Genomic DNA, 12,981 nt, shown 5'->3' with positions numbered 1-12,981 from the left:
TATATTACAGCAGCATCCATAGAACCTGGAGAAATCCAGACTGTTCCTTCTCAAAGATCTCACAGTGTAAATAAATCACTAAAAATGGAGATGAGATTATGCCACGAGGAATGAACTGCTTTGAATGGCCAACACTCAGCCCCACAAGGGTGTTAAGAACAGAATCCAGATTTCATAAGTCCAAGCTTGGCCCAAAGTATCCCTGAAATAACAATGATACTGCATTTGTTTCAATCAAACCATAAGGTATGTATGGAAATGGATTTTGAATTAATATAAAACCACAGCAGAAACTGCACTTGAATCAATGTGAAACCACAGTGAGGTCAAAATTCTAATAGCACAGATTGCTGCTGGGTCGTATTCCCACTGATTATCATCTGAAAGTGTGTATTTATGATCCATTATGGTCTCATATAAATGGTGCTTCAAGAACAAAAAAATCAGAACGGCTCCTTTCTTGTTCACAGTCAACGCTGTACCTTAAGTGCTCTATGTTTTAAAAACAAACATATTATTGGTAGCTTTTTCCCAGTAATACAGTAGCAATATAGTAAATTACAACAGCATAATTAACAAAATGGCTTTTGACTCCATCCTCCCAATCACAGTGTCTGCAAAAGCTCAGCTCACCTTGTTTGCTTTTCAGTTGTTTTTTTTTTACACTGAAGCAGTTTTTAGGCAAAACAGAAAGATCTTCTCTCCTGTGTGCTACTTTACTGCTGCCTAGCTAAAAGCAAACAGTAAGAAGAGCTCATTAATTGGTGTGACCTCTCCAAGGCGCCCATCCCAGCAGTGCACATGCCAGATTTGCTTTCTCCCAAGTTTGCAGAAATGCTTTTCTCCTCTTCCTCAGACTCATTCTAGAAACATTTCAGCTTCCATGAAGTTCCAAAGTCTTTATCAGTAATGCAAATCCTTATTTTGAACCTCCTCCACTGGCACGGTCTGTGGACTTTTGGATAATGAGTAATGCAGGATGCATTTTATTTTCACAGATAACAGACTCAGACCAGTTTACTCGCTTCTGACAACTGCACAGCTCATTCCACTGAAAGAACAGAAGCAGAATAAACTAACCTTTTTTTTTTTTTTCCTAAAGCAATTGACATTTGATTGTCTGTCCCACAGGGTGCCTCAACTATTTTGCCGTTTGTTGCACAATACCCTACAGAAGTGCTCTCATACCAGCAACGAAGGAGCATTCTGGACAATGGGTCCTTTTTTGAAGAAAACACTATGATCTACAGCCCATGGTATGTATAGTAAGAAGACAAAATACAACCCACTGTCTGACAACACACTAGGGTCTACAAACTGTCATAATCAATATCAACTGTCACAATATACAAGAGCTTCCCAGCATTCACAACAGCTATCCTGACACAGTTAATAAATCACTGGGAGAAGCCCCATGTCAGATACCACACAGCCCTGTTGTTCTGCAGGCAGCACAAAAGAAAACTGGGCATGAACATACAGCTATGGATTCTGCAAAATTAAGTTGTGCTTTAAAAGTAAATTTGGCTTTGTCCAGCTCCATTGTAAAGCATTAAAATTAAAAGAGAGTAAAAAGGAGCCAAGTATGTGTGCCATAGGCAACAAAAGACCGGCTCGGCTATACAGCCTGCTGGACAAGCAGCTCTTTCATATCCCCAGTGTGTCTGAGAGTAGAATCACTGGGTTTGATCATTCTTTTCATTGAGAAATTCATGGAAAGCCGAAACAATCTGAGGTTTTATGTGACCAAATTAGTATCCATTCTACATTCAGCAGACAACATTCACTTTGAGGGTCTGAAGCAACTGCAACGAGGGAAGACATCGCCTTGTCTTCACTGGTAATTGAATTCCGTCCTAAAAACATGTGTGTGTGTTTTGAGTCTCTCAGGAATAGTCCAAGTGAAGTTTCAAAAGTTTACTGCCAGAAATGGGAGAAAGACAGTATCAGAAAGTAGCATTTATGGAGCAATAATGCTTTAAGTTCTTTCACAGTCTGACATGCCTACCATATGCAGCTACCCAATTACAAGCACAACCCATCTGTTACTCTGCTAGAAAGGCTCTAAGACAGTTAGATTTTCCAAAGGTCTGACGATGCAGCTCTAAAAAGACTGCATCACGTTTTGGCAGGTGCAAGATGGCTCATCAGGCTGTGGGACAGCCCTCCTTACAGGAGGAATGCTGCGCCTCGCTCTGTGAAGCAGCCCTACAGGTCAGCGTGTGCGAGGCCTGGCTGCCACTGCTCCTCACAGCCATCACCAGCCTGGCTTCACCCAGAGGGACAAGGAGCTCTACAAACATGGGCCGTGCTGGCAGACGGGACACGTGGGCATCCTGCTACCAGGGGACTGGGGGGCCTGTATGCATCGCCATAGGCTGAGCCCCTGAAAGGGTGGGTCAGTGACAGAGTCCTTCTAGGCTTCCTAAAACCCTGTGCCAATGGCTTCTGTCACTCTGAGTTTCTCCTCTGTACGCTGGGGTAATAGCAGCTCGTGTATATTGTGAAGTGCTGCATGCAGATGTTGAAATGATGGGATACCGGGCTAATGAAGGCAACATGAATATCCTAAATAACTCACTAAATATTCTCTCAAAAGGTTTTACAGCCAACTTTATCAAAAATGAGGTGGAAATATTTAAAAAAAGAAAGAAGAAAAAGACTATTAACGTCTCACTCCAGTGTGAACTGACAAACACTGGAGTTCTGGACACTGAGGTGACTGCACGGTAAGAATTCATTACAGACACAGCCCTGCACGCTGCACTCGTTGCCTGGCTATACTTTCTTACAAAGGTATACTTACCTTTGCAGACTTTCTGAAATCTCCAGAAGGTGGAAATCGAAGCGGGCTGACATATTCTGTCACTGTCAATGCTGAACATGCTCCTTACCTACAGAAGTACTAATCTTTACCCTCCATCAAACTAGTGAGAAGATTTAATAGCGACCACGTACTCCGACATGTTATCAAGACAGCAAGGCTGACAAAAGCACCATCCTCTCTAAAGCACACTAATAACTCAGAATTTATCAAATAGCTGTTGTTTCATGGTTACCTTCACTTTACAACAAACCCAACCAAATCTGAGACTTTAATCTCAGCTTTCTATCTTCTGGCAGTCCATAAACCAAAGAATTTTATTATCTAGAAATGTAAACACAGCAATGTTTAACTGAAACGTGTATTTGGCAACGACAGCACCTGGCCAGAATGGATCTTTTTGTTTGTTTTTGGAAGTTGGCAGAAATAAAACAATTAACACTTTTCTTGGCTTATTCTATGAAAAGGTCTTAGGGTTAATTATCAAAGCTGTATATTTTACATAAATACTTTAGCAGCAGAACATTCTTTCATAGATATTCCAACACAAATCTATCTTAATCCTGCTTTATACTGCATCTGGAAAGAGCAGATGCCACAGCTTACAACATGTCCTTAGCCAGAACATAGAATAAGAACACTCTATAGGTTCAAATAACCCCTTGCTTTTCCCAGCTCCTAAGAAGAAGGCATATATATGGGTAGCAAACATCATTTGGCCTTTTAATGATCAGAACTCCGGTGCTCACTGCTTGCAGCCATGTTTTACATATGGGAGTTAACGCACAGCGGGTTGCATTGCACACAGCAGCCTGCAAGTCCAGAGGAGAGAAGAAACAGATGGGTGGCAATGGCTACCAGAGGGCAAAGATGTAGTGGCAATAAAATCTGCGAAAGACCTCAGGTTTTTCTGGCTCTCTACTTAGGGAGTCCAGTACTAAGCCCTGAATTAATGATGAAGATGCCATAATTTTAGTGTCCTCTCCACTGCTTAAGTAACATCAGCATGTAAACAGCACTGGCTGAGCATGCTGGGACACAGAATTATTTGGCTGCCTGAGCTGTGCTGGAACACAAAACATGCTTCCCGCTGAACAAACAGCAGTAAAAGCCAGCAGACACCAATAAAAGTGACATAAGTAGTCCTGCACTAAATGTTGGTTTCCCTCACAAAGCCTGTAAGTCTTGCAATGCAGAGTCTTGTCTTGCTTGTGTATTCTCACATGGTGGAAACAGCTTTAAAATGCATAAAAAGTTAGTATATTAAAATTGTCCCTTCCAAATCACTGGGCACTACAAAGCTGTTCTGTGATTAGGAATGGGAAGTCTATCATCCATAAGACAAAACCTTTGAAATAAGGTCTACTTTATGGAGAAGTTACAGGGCTTATAGAACTGAGAAAACATCCTCATTTCTTAGACAGGCACTAATGGATTCTGTCAAGAGTTCCTACCTTCCAGCTCTAGGATCAGAAATGCTGACAATTCCTTCTTTATGACAAATTGGATGAAATGACATGGGAATGATTCCCCTTGGTTACATGAAACTCACATTATGGCTTTTGTCCATTTCTCCCTGTCAGACTGCTGGCATCACCTTTGCACATTTAGGACCAGTGGCAGCCAATGCAAACTGTGGGCATTGGAAAGATATATAAAAATAATCATCTATTATTCACAACATGCTAAATGTTTACATTAGAAACACTGCTCTTTAGAACGTGGAAGGCCAAAGTCCGCTCCAAAGCCCATTACATCAATGAGAAGACTTCCATTGACTTCAACAGGCTTTGCTCTTGGCTAAAACTGGGCATGCAGCTTAATTCCCTGTCTGAGTCTCTGCCAGGACTTGGCATGAAATGGCAACCCCAAGGTGAGACGTCACAGTCCAGGTAGTCCAGGTAGTCCAGAGCCCTGTGCTACTACGACTGCAGCTATGAGTGGGTCCAGTCTGCTTTAAGAGGAGCACAGCATCTGGAATACCTCATTAGACAGCAAACATGGGTATTCACACAAGCTTTTACGTATGGGTTTATCTTTTTTTCCTAACTGTTTGGTTCTGGTTTTTCATGTGTAGTTAGTTTAGCAATACAATCAGAACAGAGGAAGTATAAGCTGTTTGAAGGTAGCTTATTTCTTCTGCACAAAGAAGCAAACAAGTTCACTGGCAACAAATGTGCCTCCTAGCTGTCCAGGGGCAATGTTCACATCTACCTATCAACACCTGCTCATGGTGTGTTCAAACTATGAGCCAATATACTTAAGACACTTTGGAAAAAAAAGGGTGTAGATAAAGTCCCAACCCTAACACAGCCACCTTGACCCCCACAGCTTACCAGTGTCACGGTACCTGGGGTAATCTCAGGTTCCCAGGGCTGCAGCAATGTCTGGCCCTTGCAGTGAAGTTCCCTTAGCCCAAAGAGGAGCACAAACCTGTACAGGAGCTTTCAGAACTGTGGCAACAATGACAATGTATTATAAATCTACATAGTGACCTGGCCTGCAGCTGTATCACTATAAGGCCTTTCACGGCAGATAATATTTTAGAAGCTATTTTTCCCCTTGTGTGCTTCTACTCTGTTTTGTTATTGTGCTCTGATGTTCCCAAGGCAGACTGAAACATGCAAAGGGGATGAAGTGGCACAAGAGAGGTCCCAAAAATGCCTGTTCTGCATTGTGGGGAACAATGCAGTCTGGGAGGAGATGCTGGCAAGCTACTTTGGAATCTGACACTTAACACCAAGCTTTTACAGATTTATTTTTGCTTTTTCATGCTTGTTTTTGCAAGATGAGCCATCTCTTCATTCTGACAGAAGTGGGACCTGTGACACTTGGGGGTGGTGGGCAGAGGGACTCAAGGTGATCATCAATCACTGTGCGGTCCCCTTAGCAGCAGTACCAGCAGTGCACGCTGAGTCAGACAGCTGAACGTGGCAAGCTGTAGGAGGGCAGACTATGCAGAAAGCAGCTGCAAGTTCCTCATGTGCTTAATGGAAAAAAAAAAAAAAAAAAAAGCAATAGTAATTTTGGCAGCATTATCCTATGCACTTCAGGCTTACTTACTTTGCACACAATATTGAAAAAATACATATATTTCAGTTTGCAGTTTGAACAACTGCGTGGGGGATTAAGAACAGATTGATGCCAACTGGATTGCTCAATGCTGTACAAATTGCCATTAACTTTTCTGAAACCAGCACCTCCAAGCTGAGAATTCTGAAATGCTAACCGGGCTGCTAACAGTAGACTGGGGGAAATGGGTCTGCTGGCAGCAACAAGCACTGCTGAGTTCTGGCTGCGGCGAGGCTCAGACTGCCTGGCTCTCCTGAGCACCCTCCTGCATCACTCCTTGGGCCTCAGACCCCTGGCTCCTGCCTGGGCTCTGCACACCAAGACCCACGCTGTCCACAGCCCCTCCAGGGGACAGCCCAGGAGCCCAACCCAAGGCCGCTCCCCCTCTGATGAGGCCTCTTAACTGCAGCTGGAGAGGCTGGTTCCCACGTCATGCTAATGCCCACACAGACTGCCCCTATTACGGCACCCATCAGACCTGTCAGGATGAAAACCCCCACACGAGATGGCTGCAGCAGATAGGGACACAGAGCGACTTGCTGGGGGCTCCACCTGTGTATGGAGCTTGATCTCACTTCATACATAACCAAAACCGCTGCCTAATGACTGTGATAATTTCTGAGCCTCTCTGAACTTTAAAGAGTGGTGGTTTTAATATCATTTGCATTTTCATTCTAATTAAATGCATAGCAAAATGTCCGTAGCTAAGAGGCAAGTGCTGGTTTCCCAGCCCACGGCCCAGGCCCACACCTCGCAGCTCACCACAGCGAGGCCATGCTGGCCATGGTGGCCATTCCCTGCCCCCAGGCTTACCCAGGGCTCAAACAGGTATCTTAAAGAACCAGCACCCCACAAACTGTAAACTGCGCTCACGGGACCATGGGCTGTTAATCTTCACTCAGGGCAATCTTTTGGGGAGATGATGAGCCTTGTACAGAGGGATATGAGACCAGTGTACTTACCCTGGGATGTGGCTTTACATCACCAATGCCACTTCAAAGAGGGAGTGCCGTTTGGTGCTGCCCGCAGAGACACTGGTGGCTCCACACAAAAAGCTCACTTCTCTCCAACTCCTGCTAACGTTTTCTGTCTGACTAAAGCAGGAACTTCCCCAGGGTTCAGCTCAAATCTCTGTCAGTTTAAAGCAGGAACAGATTACAACTATTCTGAGGATGGCAAGAGTTGGGGTGGGGAGCCAGGGAGTTCCAAAACAGGGGCAGCTTCTCTGCCTCAGTGCCTGCATGTGAACCATGTGCCAGTGGCCTCAAAGGGATCATTTCAAACAGCAGCACATAGTTCATCACATTTGTTTTTCAAAATGTTTCTCTATATTCCCACATATCATTTGCCTTGAGATACTCTCTGCTCTGCTCCTACAAACTCCATTGTGGATCACAATGAAAGCACAGGCATGCTTCAAGATGGACCGAGTTCAGGTTTACTATCTTTACTCAAAAACAAAGGAGGGATCTACGACAAAAGGTGATGGTCCCTTCTTCCTGATGTTATTTCTGTTTACAGCTCAGTTTTCAAGACAGTTGTGTATCAGCTGTAAGTGTCATTGATAGGAGTCAGCTACGCCCCCTGTCCCATGAGACCTGGACACTGCTCCCAGGGAAGGACCCAGACAAGTCACCCTCTCACCTCCCTCTCACCTCATGCTGCTTCAGTTCATGCCAAAGCCCTAAATCCTGATGGAATGCCTGACTTGGGCACGGATGTAACGTGTGTGACTTATGGGAAAGGTTTCATAGCCTTTATCACTCCTTCTTGTCTCCCTCCCAAGAACAATTAAAGTGTAAGAGTTTTCTAATGATGAACAGTTCAAAATCAGGAAGAGTGATGGAGAGCAGCACAGATGAACAGTCGGTGTACTCACAGCCTGTCTGCCAGGATCCAGCATAAAACATAACCTCCTGTAGCCCGAAGGATCTAGACTTCTCATGAGAAATCCCCAGAATAATGATAATACTTTCCTCAAAGAAATGTCACCTTTTCCCAGTTTTTGGTTTCAACGGCAATAGGTCTTATTCGCATTTACTAGGTTTTAGACTGACCGGATTTGCTGATCTGTTTTGTTTACTGAAGCCTCCTAAATTAAACAGAATAAGAAGCAAAAAAAACAATTAAGAAACTGCAGTGAGAAATATTGGCTTGCATCATGCAAATAAGATAAACAGACAAATAAATAGGAATGCAAAGGTAAAACAGGCAAAGAACACCTCCACTAAACTTCTATTTTGGGCAAGACACACCAGGCATGGGCAATATATATAGAAAAAAATGCCACATATTTTGTTCTGATTCTGTGTTTATAGACAGCCCACACTAATAAAAAAAAAACATGATGCAAAACCAAAAAATAACTGTGATTAGTTAACCAGCTACGTGGCACTGGACACTGGCAATGAGATCACCGTGGTTTTGGTCGCATAGTCAACTGAGAAGTTATTCTTGGCTCTCTGCCACTACAGTTAGAATGCTGAACACTAATCAGAAAGGACAAAGCACTTGTTTCCTGTTCCTGCAGTCTTGAACCTGGAGTCGGTGTTTTTCTCCCATTGTTGCTCTCCAAATCTTCCACAAAGAGAAAAGCAGCCCCACAGACAAAACCAGAAGATTGCCAGAGCTTGGTTCCTATTGCCTTGCGTCATCTCGGGAAGCCAATGTAGAGAAATGGGACGTCAAGTTGTGGCACATTCAGGTGGGTAACATCAGTGACTGAGACACCGCTGGGGAGCAGAAACTGCACTGATCTTCGGAAATGATACTGCAATCTCAAATGCCTATCTAATTATTCTTATTCAGCGGAGCTGTAGAAATGGATTTATAACCGTATGATTCACCTGAAGAATCAGATAAAATTTTCTGCCAGACGTTTTGTAAGACAGGGATCTTGAGTGATGCATATTTTGCATTCTAGGGCTAACGCATAAGGTGACCCAACAATTTCTATGCAAAAAAGACTATCTTCAGAAACCTCCTGGATGTGGCCCTGGGCACTCTGTTTTGAATGGATGCAGAGGTCCCTGCCAACCTCAGGCAGCCTGTGATTCAACTCTGTCAGGCTGCAAATGACCCTGCACTATTTGGTGAGCATGGGATGTTTAGTAGGCAAGCAAAGGCTCACCATGTAAGTGGTGCACCCAACCGGCGCATGCCCAATTGAGCTTGTCATCTCATCAGTGCTGGGTGAATCCTGGTGCCACAGGCATCACCCACAGCACAAAATTTTACACACATCCAGATAAAACTGGACATAAGATTACCCCAGTGCTGCCATGGAATGCAATAAACTACTCATGGGAAAAAGAACATTGAGTTTTTTCAGAGTTGTCATTTCTACAAAGTCTAATGATCTTTCCTTCATGGCACCAGCACTAAAGTGCTATCATTATCTTCAACAGGAGTTTTTTTTTTTTAATACACTAGCTGCATTTTATGAAAATCCTGAAGTATCAAGACTGCACAAGATATTGCCAAAATCTAGCACCAGTAATGTTGAGCCTTAAAACAGAAATCATTCAGGGAAACATGAAAATGCTCGTTCTATGAAACCTTGCAAATACTGCCTCATTGATATCAACAGATCCCAAGCATTAGGGAATGTCACGCACGCAGCTTCCTCCCATCCATCCCTTGATAGAGCTCTGGGACAGCCCATGATCCCCACGCTGGGACGCAGTAATGAGATTTTCTGAGTGTTACTGGGGTCATACTGACTTTCTATCTACATACTAAACCTCAGTGTCAGTCACTTGTGTGCACCCAATATCTGATAAATATCCCTGAGTGTGTGTAAATACTATCAAAAAAAAATACGAAGAAGACATCAGCGCTCTAGAGAGTGACTTGAGTGCTTACATCATGGCATCAATCCACTGATGCAGTACTTGGAAGAAAAGGGCATTTTAGGTATCTTCTAACACTCCTAATTGGTCAAAACAAGCCTGCTGACGTCTGAAGTGGGTATCTAAGTGGGTATCTAAGATGGACAAACCCTATCCATGGTGGTCTGCAGCTGCATTCGCTGCTTGAAGCATCTTGAATGTCTCACAGGTGGATTCTTGGGAAAGAATGACAGATGGTGATGGGGAGAAAGGCAAAGCAGCTGCACCACAGGCCAGAGTAGATTTATGATGTTTTTCTATGAGCATAAGAGCAGCACAGACAGCAGTGGCACAGCATGGGGCAGTGTTATTGAAAAGGACAGCAAAATTCCCAAATAATGTCAGGAAGGGAGAGGGCTTTGCCATGCCCAGGTCAGAGGCAGCACAGGTGACACCCAGCTCTGGCTCTACGATTCATCACGTGGATGTCATCCACTGGGTCAGACAGAGCAAGATGTACGCAGAGGTGTCCCGACAGCTGGCTGCAAGGTCTGCAGGAACTGTCTGGTGGAGAAAAAGCTTTTCTACCAGAAATCTGGCAATACTGCACCATGAAAACCAATACAAATTGACGGAAACACAACCATTTCCATGAGTTTTTCAATGGGAATTATTTTGGTAATCCCTACCACTCCCTCATATATATATATTTTGGTGTCTACTTGTAACTCAAATCCTGTGCTGGTAAGGATGACCACGTGCAACTCTTGCTCCTAACCTCCAGTTTTTCCCATCACTCTGACTTCTGTGACTGCTAACAACAGGCTGAGAGGCCCCTTCTGCAATGCCCCTCCAGACTCACACTAGAGAAGCCAACTTTTGCTGCTTCTTTTTCTCCCTTTCTGCCATCCCAGCCAAAACTAACAGCTGCATTGCCCTAACAAGATGGTGGGAGGAGAAGCGAGACGCTACGTGCAGGACAGTTATGCAGGTGTACTGCACTTGGCAGTGAAGAGGAAGCAAACTCTGACAACATGTTTTGAGTGAGTGGGAAAGCCCACATAATTAGAGTGCACTTAGCCAGACTGCAGCCTTGATAACCTCTAACTTACTTTAACTTCATTGTAGTAAAATTTGAAAACATTCAAAGGGCTTCCCCAGTTGGACATATCTTCAACTTCAATTCCATACAAAACAGTAATACTTCCTAATTAAGAACGGACATTTACATAATTAAATTTCTTTAATTTTAAGATGTTCAAGCTTGTAGTAATATATTCTAGCCAAGAAAACGTTACTGATTTGTCTCTGTCTCTTTCTCAGAGGCCTGTTTGCCCAAGAAGACATTTCATAGCCTCTCCTTACTCAAATTCAGCTCCATGTTCCCACACCACGACTGCTGCTGGCTCTGTGTTTCCCAGTTAAACCCTCCTGCAGCCATCTCTAAGCCAGGATCCTATGGGGAGGAAGCTGTGCTGCGACACCTGGCTCCCATGTTGGTCACATACCCTTGGAAAAAGCCCTGTAGAATGACCTCTCCTGACTCTGTTGGCTGATGACAACTCCTGCACTGTTATTCCTACAGCTGTAACCTGAGGCTTCAGAAGGGGCTGTAACAGGTGGTTGATTCCAAGTCACTGCCCAAAAAGAAGAAACATTTACTACTGCCTGCCTATTACATCAAACCATTTTTTTCCTTACATCCACGCTTACATCTAATTTATTTATTTATTGGTACGGGTCCGAGGCCAACTCGTAGGACAATGCAATTTTTAAAGAGATAATATATTAAGCATCTGCTGAAATATACTGCCTAGATGTATGGGATGCTTTGGAAGCAGTGGAATCACAGGGGCTTTGTAGCTCTCTGAGTGCATTGCATACCTCTGTTTCAAAGTGTTTCCATTTTCCAGTTCAGTAATGATATTTCCATAACAACTATAAAAGCACTGATGGAGGAGGTGTCGAAGAGATCTGGTGTGCTCAATCTTCACCTCCCACAGAGTGACTGCCCTGCCCAGTAACCCCCTGATTTATTGCAGGTACTTGATGTGCCCACATGTACCACAAGGCAGAATCCATCCAAATCACTTTAAAAAGACTGAACTGCTGGGGATGTTAAGACCTGAGAACCCACCACTTAATACGCCATTGCTCTAATTTCTCTTCTTAAAGCATTTGCACCAGTAATCAGAGGTGATCGCTGAGCTCCGACCTGCACCTCTAATTAAAGTCTGTCTCTGAAAGCCCTGTCTAGAGGCTAATCCCTCTCCACTCAGCTGCTACATTTTCAAAGCAGGGTAAGGAAACAGATGTACGTTTTGGGACATGAACGGAGCCCTGTCTGGTGTCCCAAGCCTGTGACAAAGCATCTACTAATGCTGAAGCCAGCTAATTCACATGCAAATAGTCAGCAGTCAGCAAAGAAGTGGGGCAGAGATGCACAACCAGAGGAAAAACAACGAAAAGAGATGAGAAAATTAATCATTCAATGGCAGCTGTGCATTATGTGTGCTCCATGCCACTGGTTTGGACCCAGATCCCTTCTGGTCCTTGTCTGGATCAGATGCAGGGAGACTTGTAGAGCCCTCCAGGAAGAAAACAGGTCTTGCAGGAAGCCCTCCTTACAGCAGCTCAAGAGACATAGGAAAGAAAGGAGAACTGGCACAACAACAAAAGCAAACATAGTCCACCAACAGTTGTGCAGTGCCTTACATGATCCTCATGAGGCAGTGCCTGTGCTGGAGAGCTCAGGCCCCACTGTAGACATGGTGCAGTGTCATTTCTGCTCCATTATAGAATCCCCACTGCAGGATGATGTTCACTCTCCAGCCTCCACTGTGCACTGTCTCCTCTCCTTTATCTACACCTTTCTCCACCTCTCCAAGACAAAAAGCCATAAAATCATAGAAACACTAAAAGTTGGAAAAGACCACTAAGATCATCTATTCAACCACAGCATATCACTGCCATGTTCAAGGTTTAGTAAACCATATCCCTCAGTACCACATCTCCACATTTCTTGAACACCTCCAGGGTTCCACCATTGACTCCACCTCCTCCCTGGGCAGCCTGTGCCAATCCCTCACCACTCTTTCTGAGATGAAATTGTTCCTAACATCCAATCCAGTCTTCCCCTGACACAACTTGAAGCCATTACCCCTTGTCCTATTTCTGTGGTCTGGGATAAGATGATGCCAACCCCCATCTCCCTTCTTGCTCCCTCTGCAAACCTTTCTCTTCTGCAACCCCTTC

The 12,981-nt window shown here is 44.1% G+C and overlaps 1 protein-coding gene across 1 annotated transcript in view; it reads right to left on the bottom strand.

The window, feature by feature from the left end:
* The window catches only part of CELSR1 (cadherin EGF LAG seven-pass G-type receptor 1), a 158,517-nt gene that overhangs the window by 95,672 nt on the left and 49,864 nt on the right, over positions 1–12,981 (bottom strand). The window lies entirely within an intron of this gene.

This window comes from Tympanuchus pallidicinctus, unplaced genomic scaffold (assembly GCF_026119805.1).
Source record: "Tympanuchus pallidicinctus isolate F22 unplaced genomic scaffold, pur_lepc_1.0 scaffold19, whole genome shotgun sequence".
In the NCBI taxonomy this organism is placed as follows: domain Eukaryota; kingdom Metazoa; phylum Chordata; class Aves; order Galliformes; family Phasianidae; genus Tympanuchus; species Tympanuchus pallidicinctus.
This window is presented reverse-complemented; position numbering and strand designations above follow the sequence as displayed.